We start from the raw sequence: 10,000 nt of genomic DNA on the forward strand, positions 1-10,000 counted from the left end.
GCAGAATATTATTGAGGCCAGCAGCCAAGGAGTATGAAGCATCAATCAGGGTAACGGAGCCTCTGGTAAAGCAGATAGAGCATTCAGTGTATGATTCGTACCCCTCGTCAACACTTCTCCCATTATCTCCTGGAGAACGGGTTCCACTTTTACATTGTGGCAAACAATGTTTAGCATGTCAGCCTCAAGATCACACAGCTCGTTATACCTCTGGATGATGAATCCTCCTCGTCTACACACCATGGCATGATCCACTGTAAATCTATCTCCACAAATGCAAGTGGAGGGCGTGTCTGCTATGTGTTGATCACAGCGATGATGATGAACGGCATCCCTGAACTCTCTTGTTTAAAATAAAGTTCATAACTGTTAGCCAGCTAGAAGCTACTTTTTCTGCAGCAAGGCCAACGGCTCTCTTGGTGTTATCAGGGAGTGTGCTCTTTACTTCCCCTAGCCTTTCTCTAAGATGTTTATCAATCTCCCATTTGATTGCACTACTGCAGTTTCTGTATGTCATCGTCATCTGGTGGCTTGTGTGCCTGAGCCTCCATTGGATGTTCATGCTCATGGCTTTTGGGATAGGCAAGGCTCTGCCTTTTTCGACGAGAGGGTTTGTCACCCAAATGCAGAGTCTTACAAAGATCTCACCATTCAGCAGATTTATTGCAAACATGAATATGACAAGAAGAGGTTGTACGCGAACAGGGTTTTGGAAGTTGAGCAAGGGATTTTCACACCTTTAGCTTTTGGTCTTCACCACTACCAGAGGCATGGCAGACGAATGCAAACGTTTCCACAGTAGATTAGCGGAACTCATATCTATTAAGAAAGGAGAGGAGTACAGCACAACAATTTCATGGATACGTTCAAAAGCGTCCTTCACTCTACTAAGGTCCGCCTTACTTTGCCTAAGAGGTTCACAAAGCAGTAGGCGTGTCCCTTTGAACATTGAGCAATGTAACTTTGAGATTCTAAAAGAACAAGCGGGATTTGGAGAGTAGAGTTTGTCTTAAAGAACATTTTTAGATATTTTTTGTTAATATATATTGTTTTCATAATGTAATACTTCTTATAAGACTATTAGTTATTAATTTTTTTAGATTAGCAAGTTTTATAATTTCGTAAATGAGAGTATAAAGGTAAACAAATTATAATGGGATAAATTTTAGTGCATTTGTAAATATTTTTCATTTTATTACCAAATAAAAGTCTTTAGTATAAATACGCAGGTGATTATACAAAATCGTGCACTCTCATTGGCTCGCTATCTCGGATTATCAGCCGATAATCACCTCAACGAACAAAATGGCTGCCAGTACTCGTTTTGCCACTGTAAGTGAAGATGAAATTGCAAATTTTAAAGAAAACGCTGTCCCTAAATCGACCAAAGAGGCTACCAAATTTGGTGTTAAGCTATTCAAAGGTATAAAAAGTAAATTTTCATTTTTTCTCAATCAAGTGAGAGTCGACCGATAATGTTCAAAGTTACAAAGTTCTGACAACAAACTGTTTACATTTTCAACATTTTTTTCTCAGAATGGTTTAAACATCAAAGCGAGTTTACAACAGAGTTTAAAAATATGGAAGTCACCGAGTTAAACAAATGCTTGTCAAAATTCTATGTGTCAGCGAGGAAAGGAGACGGAAGTTATTAAAAAAAAAACAAGTTTACTCTCAATCCGAGCTGCAATTGACCGGCATTTGAAGTCACCTCTGTACAACAAGCAATTCAGTATTTGCAGCAACACAGAGTTTCACGAGGCCAATAAAACACTGAATGCTTACCTTAAACATCTGTCAAGCTCAGACAAAATATTGGCAACGGTTCACAAAGCGCCATTAACAAGAGAGGTCGTCCAAAAGCTGTACGAGAAAGGTGAACTTGCTATGTCAACAACAAATGACCCTCGTGCCTTACTTCAAACCGCTTGGTTTTTCATTTCCCTGTACTTTGGAAAAAGAGGCAGAGAGAATCAAGCTCTGATGAAAAAGTCAATGCTTCAAGTAATAAAGACCACCAATGGCGAAGAATACTTCCAATTGAACAGAAATGAGCCGGGAACGGTCCTAACAATGAAGAACCACACTGGGGGCCTTGAAGCGACAGAAGATCATTCAGACGGGAAGATTTTTTCAAAACCAGGTATGGAAAGATGTCCAGTTGAGCTTATCAAGGTATACCTGTCACACCTGAATCCTGAAAACGAAGCTTTCTTCCAAAAGCCAAGAGATTTAAGTGCCAAATTCAGTTCGGATACTTGTACAGTTTGGTATTCCACCTGTAAGCTTGGCCACAACACCCTCGAGAATATGTTGAGAAACATGACCACCAGAGCTGGAATTTCACCATATTTAACCAACCACTTGATGAGAGCAACCACCGTCACAGTTCTGTCATCCAACAACATTGACACCCGTAGAATTAAAGCGGTCACAGGTCACCGAAGTGACACAAGCATCCAGAGCTACTGTGAAAGACCAACACTTGACCAGTTCAAAGATATGTCTTCGACCCTCTCTTCCTTTATCGAGGGCAAGGGAAAACAGCAACTTGATATCACAGATCCAACTCAAGACTCAAGACAGGCAATTACGGCTCCAGCCGTCGGCTCTGGCGATGCTTTAGCCCCAAGACAGAGCTACCTCAGTTCTCAACAAGAGAATTTTCTTATCGAAAATGGTTGTAATCCTGGCGCCATTTTACCTTCTGGTTCTTTCAATAATTGCTCATTCAATTTTAACATTAACTTGGCGAACTCACATTCACTTTTTCTGTGCAAAATGTGGGAAAATTTTCAGACTTTACACATCTTTTGCAATCCGACACAGTTTGTTTGTCAGTTATGAATGAAATGAGAAACTTTGCAAATTTACCTGGCTTCACAGCACAACTTTCATGTAACAACGTGACCTGTGCTTTCGAGGAGGAAATAAAATATTTTCGCTTTGAAATGTTTCTGTTTTTTCGCTTTTTTGAAATAATCACCTGTGTATTTATACTAAAACAATTATTCGCCTCAGGCTCAGTGATTATGGGTGAATTTTCACCGATAATCACTTCGGGGAATAATTGTTAATTATTACTATTAAAAGATTATTATTATTATTATTGTTATTACGATTCGAATAAATTATTATTATATAATTACATAACAGCACATTAATTTTGCATAAGCCTTTTAAAATTTGATTTGAGAAGTTAATGCTGTTTTGTCCATGTAGAAGCCAAAAAAGCAGAAAAACTCTAAAGGCTAAATAGGCACTTTCAGTAAGGTTTGTTACCATTTCTTGGTAGGTACCTTGCACACTGCAATAAAATTACTGTTCTAATTAATGATTTGTTCATTTCAATGCACAACTTGCAGAAAAATCATAGGAAGTGAGGTTCTTCTGTTAGCAGAGGTCGTCGCTTTTGCCAGGAGTACCTTGCAACGATGATAGCAGAAGAGGTACTGCTGCTTATTATCAAAAGTAGGATCGAGGAAGAGGCATGGGATTCCAAAACCTGCCTTACTTTTGATCGTTCCTCTATTCATTCGTATTTATATGGCAGGAAATACATGTCCACCAACACGTACCAAGCCAAATAACAAACATTACTGCTATTTCTATTTTACCCAGAATTTAACACCTATAGGAGGTAACCCAGCCGTCAGCAGATCTAGTGATGAAAGTACCTTGAACCCATTACCAGCCAGTAGCTGAAAATGACCAGGGATCAACTGATGCAGGTGGAAACGATCAGGACACAGTACATGATAGTGGAAGTATGCAAACACCAGCTGGCACAAGGAGTGGAAGTGATGAGGGATTTGAGTTTCGAAGTGGGAGAGGTCCGGATTTTGGTGATGATAATGGCAAAGATCCACCTCCACCTGATTACGGTCGGACAGATTCTGTGGTTACAAATGCGAGGTTTTAGAAATGACATGCAAGCAAAACTTGTCCAATACAATAATAATACAATAATTGCGGTAATTGAACCTCCTCGCTTATTGTGTCTACCAACTTTATTAGTCTCATAAACAGTATGTAAATATGTACAAATAGTAAATCGATAAGAATAAATAAACGACCAAAAAGGATTGCGCGAACGGAGAAAGTATCCCATGCGAGGCGCAACCCTGAAATCTAATTAAAAATCTAAAAAGAGATGTAAAATTTAGTGGAATTACAATAAATCTAATTAATAACTAATAGTGCACAGTAAGGAACAAGTGAAATCAGTCAAATAAAATTAAGAACGGTAGCAAGGGCAGTTACATGAGAGGCACCATGTGCAGGGCATGTCAAAATTATAAGTAGTGTCCAGTAAAGTAAAATAAGCGGCACGCAAAAACTTTTTAAACGAACTTAGACTAAAACACTTGTCGTAATAGGCTACATTACAGATAAAATTCCAGGGTTTTACCTGTCTATTGAAAAAAGAGGCCTGGAAAGTCACGGTTTTACAGTAAGCAGTTTTTAGTACGAGCAAGATTGGCCATGTGTGATAAAAGTAGCATATTGTCCGATATTTAGGTTGGTATATCCAAAGACACCATTATAGAGAAAAACAAGATCTCTAAGTTCTCTGTCATAAGTTAGTGGTACTAGAGCAAGCGTCAGCAGTCGTTGTTTATAGGAGAACTTGCCAATTCTAGTTCTTAGTATCGAGCGAGTTGCGCGCCTCTGGACCCTTCCCAAGATCGTTCTTAGATTGACACTAGCAGGAGACCATACCACTGTCGAATAGGAGAGCTGTGATTTCACACGGTATAGATAATGAGTCCTCCTGACTTTAATGTCGGTGATAAGAGGACAAGATCTCTTTAGGAGACCCAGCATTCTATTGGCCTTAAGTACATTTCACGTAACGTGCAAGTCCCACAATAGATTGCTAGAGATAGTAACGCCAAAATCTTTTTCTTCCTGAACACATTGTAAAATTACATCGCCAAGGTGATAGTCGTGAGTTACAGATGTTTTCCTTCACGTGACTGTTAACACTTTGCATTTGGATGCGTTCAACTTCAAATTTGATTCATGGCTCCAGGTGTTCAAACGTTTCCCTGCTAAAATTGTACGGTGTTAGTATGCTTGTGAATGGCATCAGGGAGGTCATTGATAAATATCACAAAGAGGAGTGGGCCAACAAGACTACCCTGGGGTACACCAGAAGTGACCAGTAGATGCACAGAGGCTTTGCCGTCAATCACGACTCTCTGCGATCTGTCCTTTAGGTAGTCAGAAAACCAATCTGACAATAGACCTGTAACACCATACCATTGTAAGTCACTAGCACACGTCCCCTCGACTTCATCACTTTTTTAGCCGGAGATCATAGTAAATTCCTTTTACCGAATTGATCAACCACCGCCAGGTTATCTCAAACCAGTTAAGTTGTTGTATTAATTTTTAATTTTATCCGTTTAAAGCACATTTGATCATATGATTACGAATTTCATTATTGTTAATAAAATTATTATTAGTATTACTATTATTATTATTATTAGAAGTACTAGTAGTAGTAGTAGTAGTAGTAGTAGTAGTAGTAGTAGTAGTAGTAGTAGTAGTAGTAGTAGTAGTAGTGGCAGTGACGGTGTTCGGGGGGGGGGGGGGGTAGTGGTAGTGGTAGCAGCAACAGCAGTAGTAGTAGCAGTATTTATTTCAATCCTATGGTCGGCCAAAACTGACCTGCTGAGAAGAAAGTGCTATTACAACCATAAATGGTTAACGTTTTTAATGTTCTTGGATAGAGGCAACAACCGTAGGCCATGTTTCAGAACTGTTCGAATTCTGCTCAGGGAAGGAAACTGAGGAAATTACATTCTTAATAAATTAACGGTGTTTAATGCTTTTTCTTTAATTAGGACATTGAAGACACAGGAAACTTTTTGCAATTCCCAATCTGTGAATAAAATGGGTTATTTCTGTGTTCTAAGTGGGTTTCTCTTGGGAATTTCCCAAATTGGGAAAGTGATACCAAAACCAATCTTAGGACAAGAATTCCACATTATTTCCGCTATATTGGGATTTATATGTCCCAATAATTCCCCTATATTGGGATTTACGCGTCCCAGTAATTCCCCTATATTGGGATTTATACGTCCCAATAATTCCCCTATATTGGGATTTACACGTCCCAATAATTCTCCTATATTGGGATTTATATGTCCCAATAATTCCCCTATATTGGGATTTACATGTCCCAGTAATTCCCCTATATTGGGATTTATACATCCCAATAATTCCCCTATATTGGGATTCAAGCATCCCAAACATTTCCCTACATTGGGATTTACATGTCCCAGTAATACCCTCATATTGGGATTTAAATGTCCCAATAATTTCACTATATTGGGATTTACATGTCCCAATAATTTCCCCTGTTATCGGGAGATTCCTGTCACAATAATTTCCCTTTCTTGACCCAGCAATTTCCTTCAAATGTGGTTTCTTTTCCCGATAAACAGGTCCCATTTATGGTTTTCATGTGAAAATATTTTTTGCCCCAAAAACATATAAAGATTAGCATGTAATTTGACCAACAATTTCCTTCAATGATGCATGGCTCAATAATTGCCTGTTCACCATGGGAATCATAACATAACCTCGAATGCAACTGTTCATTTTCAGCCCATTGACAACTGCTCTGCTATATAGTAAATGAGAAACACACAAATCTGTGACAATTAAACAATTTAATAAACAGTATTAATAACCACTAAGGGTGTACATTAGTATTTATCTTTAGACTAGAATAATTAAATAACGTGCATTAAACTTGGATTTAAGAGTGGTTTGAGAAGTTTACAACAGCATTTACTGGTAATATCGGTGGGTCTAATTTGCAGGTCGCGGGTTACAGGTCATTTTTTTACCAATACAGAAAGTATCCTAAACATTCATAAAAGCTAACCCTAAACAAAAGTTTTTAGGCCTAAGGTTACCTTTTATGAATGTTTAGGATACTTTCTGTATTGGTGAAACAATGACCTGTAACCCGCGAGCTGCAAATTAGACCTGCCGCGGTAATATTAATAATGCTATCCTCGTATAAATGTCTTGTTTCCAGTGTTGCTCAACCTCTCTGAAATAGGGTAACAAAATTTGTCCAAGGAAGGATTACGTTTTTTTTGCAAACGTTGGTTGTGTAGCACTTATATGAGAATAGACTTAACTGATTGGAGTGTAATGTGAAGTGCCAGCCTTCTAACCCATATGAACCATGTGAGCGTTGTGTGGGCCCATTTCCATTAGTAGGGTTAACGCTCACATGGTTCATATGGGGTAGAAGGCTGGCACTTCACATTGCACTCTATAAACAAAACTTGTCAGTTGGTTTTCCAAAAGGCGTAAATGTACCGTAGTTATTCCATTATAAGGCGCACGGTTTTTTCAAGAAAAATCTGCCTTTGGGTGGCAAGTTAGTGCTAAAATTGGGGTGCGTCTTATGGCCAAGTATTTTCGCTCAACAAAATCTTAAGATCACAATTTGAGAAGAACTTCCAGATTAAACAACACGAGAAAAGGACACTAGTTGTCTATTAAAGAAGAATAGTGCGTTTGGAGACCTTTAGAACACTAAACGACTTCAAGAGAAAAGCAAACAAACGGAAATTTGCATACGTCCTTAAGAGCGCGTGCTCAGTAACGTCATACCCGTGACAACAATACAATCGTTTGAACCTTGTTTCGAATTCCAAGAATCGTGTTTGTCACTTGCATGAAAAGTTTCTTCTCTGAACAAACAGTGTGGAGATAAGGCATACCTTCTTCGTTCATCCAGGCTTTCTTGTGCACTGAAATTTGCATCCTTCGTGGCGTGTTGATATTCAGCTGTCGAACACCTTTGAATATGACTTTCCGTGAGAGTTTTTGCGCTGTTCGCTTTCGCTTGAAGTCTGAAGTCTGAACTCTGACTATTTATTAAGTCGGAAAGTTCAAATAAACGTGTATGCGTTGTATGTTTATCTTTTTTTTTTTGTGAACTTTTAGCTTTTGTTTTTATGTATTTAATTAAATTAAAGGTGTGCCTTTTTCACTTTGTTTACGTTAACAAAAAGAGTTCGCATGCCAATTGTGTAAGGATATTTGTTCTCAAATTCATCACATCCTTTTGATAACTCTCAATTTTTTGGTGCGTCTTATAACCGAGTATTTTCGCGTAATTTTCAGTTTGAGAACTTAGCTTGATTAAATTGCTAAGTTTGGGGTGCGTCTTACAACCGAGTGCGCCTTATAACCGAATAACTACGGTAACTAAGACAGCCCATTACTTGGACTGTGTCTTTAAAATGCAAAGAATGCATTTTACACTTGGAAACACTTAATATAAGCTAAAGGCAATGGATCAGAAAATGTTTCTGTTCTTTTTGGGAAAATTGGTTCAGTTGGTTGATCAGAACTTCAAATAATTAATGTGGGGAAAGGGCGTTACTAAACACAGGAACGGAACGGAATATACCGGAATAAACCGGAATATGCTGAAACAAGGCGGAATGACACCGGAATGAAACGGAATGAACAAGAATGGTTCCGGAATATACCGGAACGAGCAGGAATGACACCGGAATAAAACACAAATACACCGGAATGAAACAGGATGAACTAGAATGGTACCGAAATATCGATTTCTTACGTCCGTGGACAAGGGCTTTTCTCAGCCCTCTTCACGGACTGTTGATTTCAGTCTGCGGTTGGAAAATTCTGATCACGTGATGACATTTTTTGTAGCTCTGCGGTTTTGAAAATACCAACCGCATGGCGCTAGTCCTTCGTTCTTCCCAAGGCCGAGAAAAGAAAAATACCTGAAGAAAAGTTTCCACCTGCTTATTTCCTCGGACAAGGCTTTCCCTGGGTTACCCGTAATAGCTTCGGCCGGTTTTTCTCGCCGTCAACATTGTTTCGCTATTTTCTCTATGAGGAGAGCAACAGAAAATAGCGTCACGAAATCCGTATTTTCAAAAAATGTTGACACGTGATCAAAATATTTTAACCGCATACTGAAATCAACGGTTCCTGAAGTGGGCAGAAAAAAAAAGCCTTTGTCCACGGACGTTTGAGATCGATGGTATTTTTTTTCTTATATTGGGGCAGAAGAGGCATTTCACGTCCTTTCCGTGAACACTTTCATTTCATTCTGACAGGTTAATTGTGTAAAGACCAATCACAACGAAAATGAGCACACCTGAGCAAACATTAAAACCGCAAACTAATTATAGTTGTTGTTTGCGGTTTGGTTTTCCCACGCATCGTTGACTTCTTCAGTACTGCTTTTACAGTAATAATTGGTCGTCAGTCGTCCCCCATCTCATGTTTCCTTTGTTTTCCTTGACTGGTTTGCGGGATGGAGTCGCCAACAAAGTTGCTGAGGTAAGCGTCATTTGAGTACTCGTGTTTACGTTTCCTCTCTAGATTGTCAATCGAACAAATCAAAGGGAAGAAACTGCAGGTATTAGTCGGACTTGTATGTTGTTGAAAATTTGGCCTCAAAGGTTCTTGCGCAAGTCATTGCCCAGAAACGTGTACAAGGTTAAGTGTCTAACGTGTGTTCGTTGAAATTGCTACGTTTGGGAGAGTTTCCGAGTCAAGACATGCAAAGCTTTGGAATGACATTTCATTATGACGTAATTTTTAAACCAAAACAAAATGTGGAAGTCGCTAGAAGCGAATTCAGAATTTGGAAAAAAGTGCACGCGTTGGGATAAAAGCAAGCATATATCAAAAACAAAACACAAGACTTCTATTGCAAATTCCTGCAGCTATTTACCATAACAAAAAAGTTAACTCTATTCTTGTTTTTATCCCGACGCGCACAATCGCAACTGGCGTATTCTGTTTTGAACAAGCTGTGAAAACTCCCGGGGGGTGGTGGGTGGTACTTAATTTTTTTTTTTTTTTTTTACAGCAGGCTCCTTGCTCCAAGGTCAACCCCTTACCCTTTGCAATGTATATGTTGCAGGTAAATCTGGTCTCAGGTTGAGTCCGTTTTAACCTACAATGAGCGACAAAAGTG

This window comes from Montipora capricornis, chromosome 7, assembly GCF_036669925.1.
Source record: "Montipora capricornis isolate CH-2021 chromosome 7, ASM3666992v2, whole genome shotgun sequence".
Lineage (NCBI taxonomy): Eukaryota > Metazoa > Cnidaria > Anthozoa > Scleractinia > Acroporidae > Montipora > Montipora capricornis.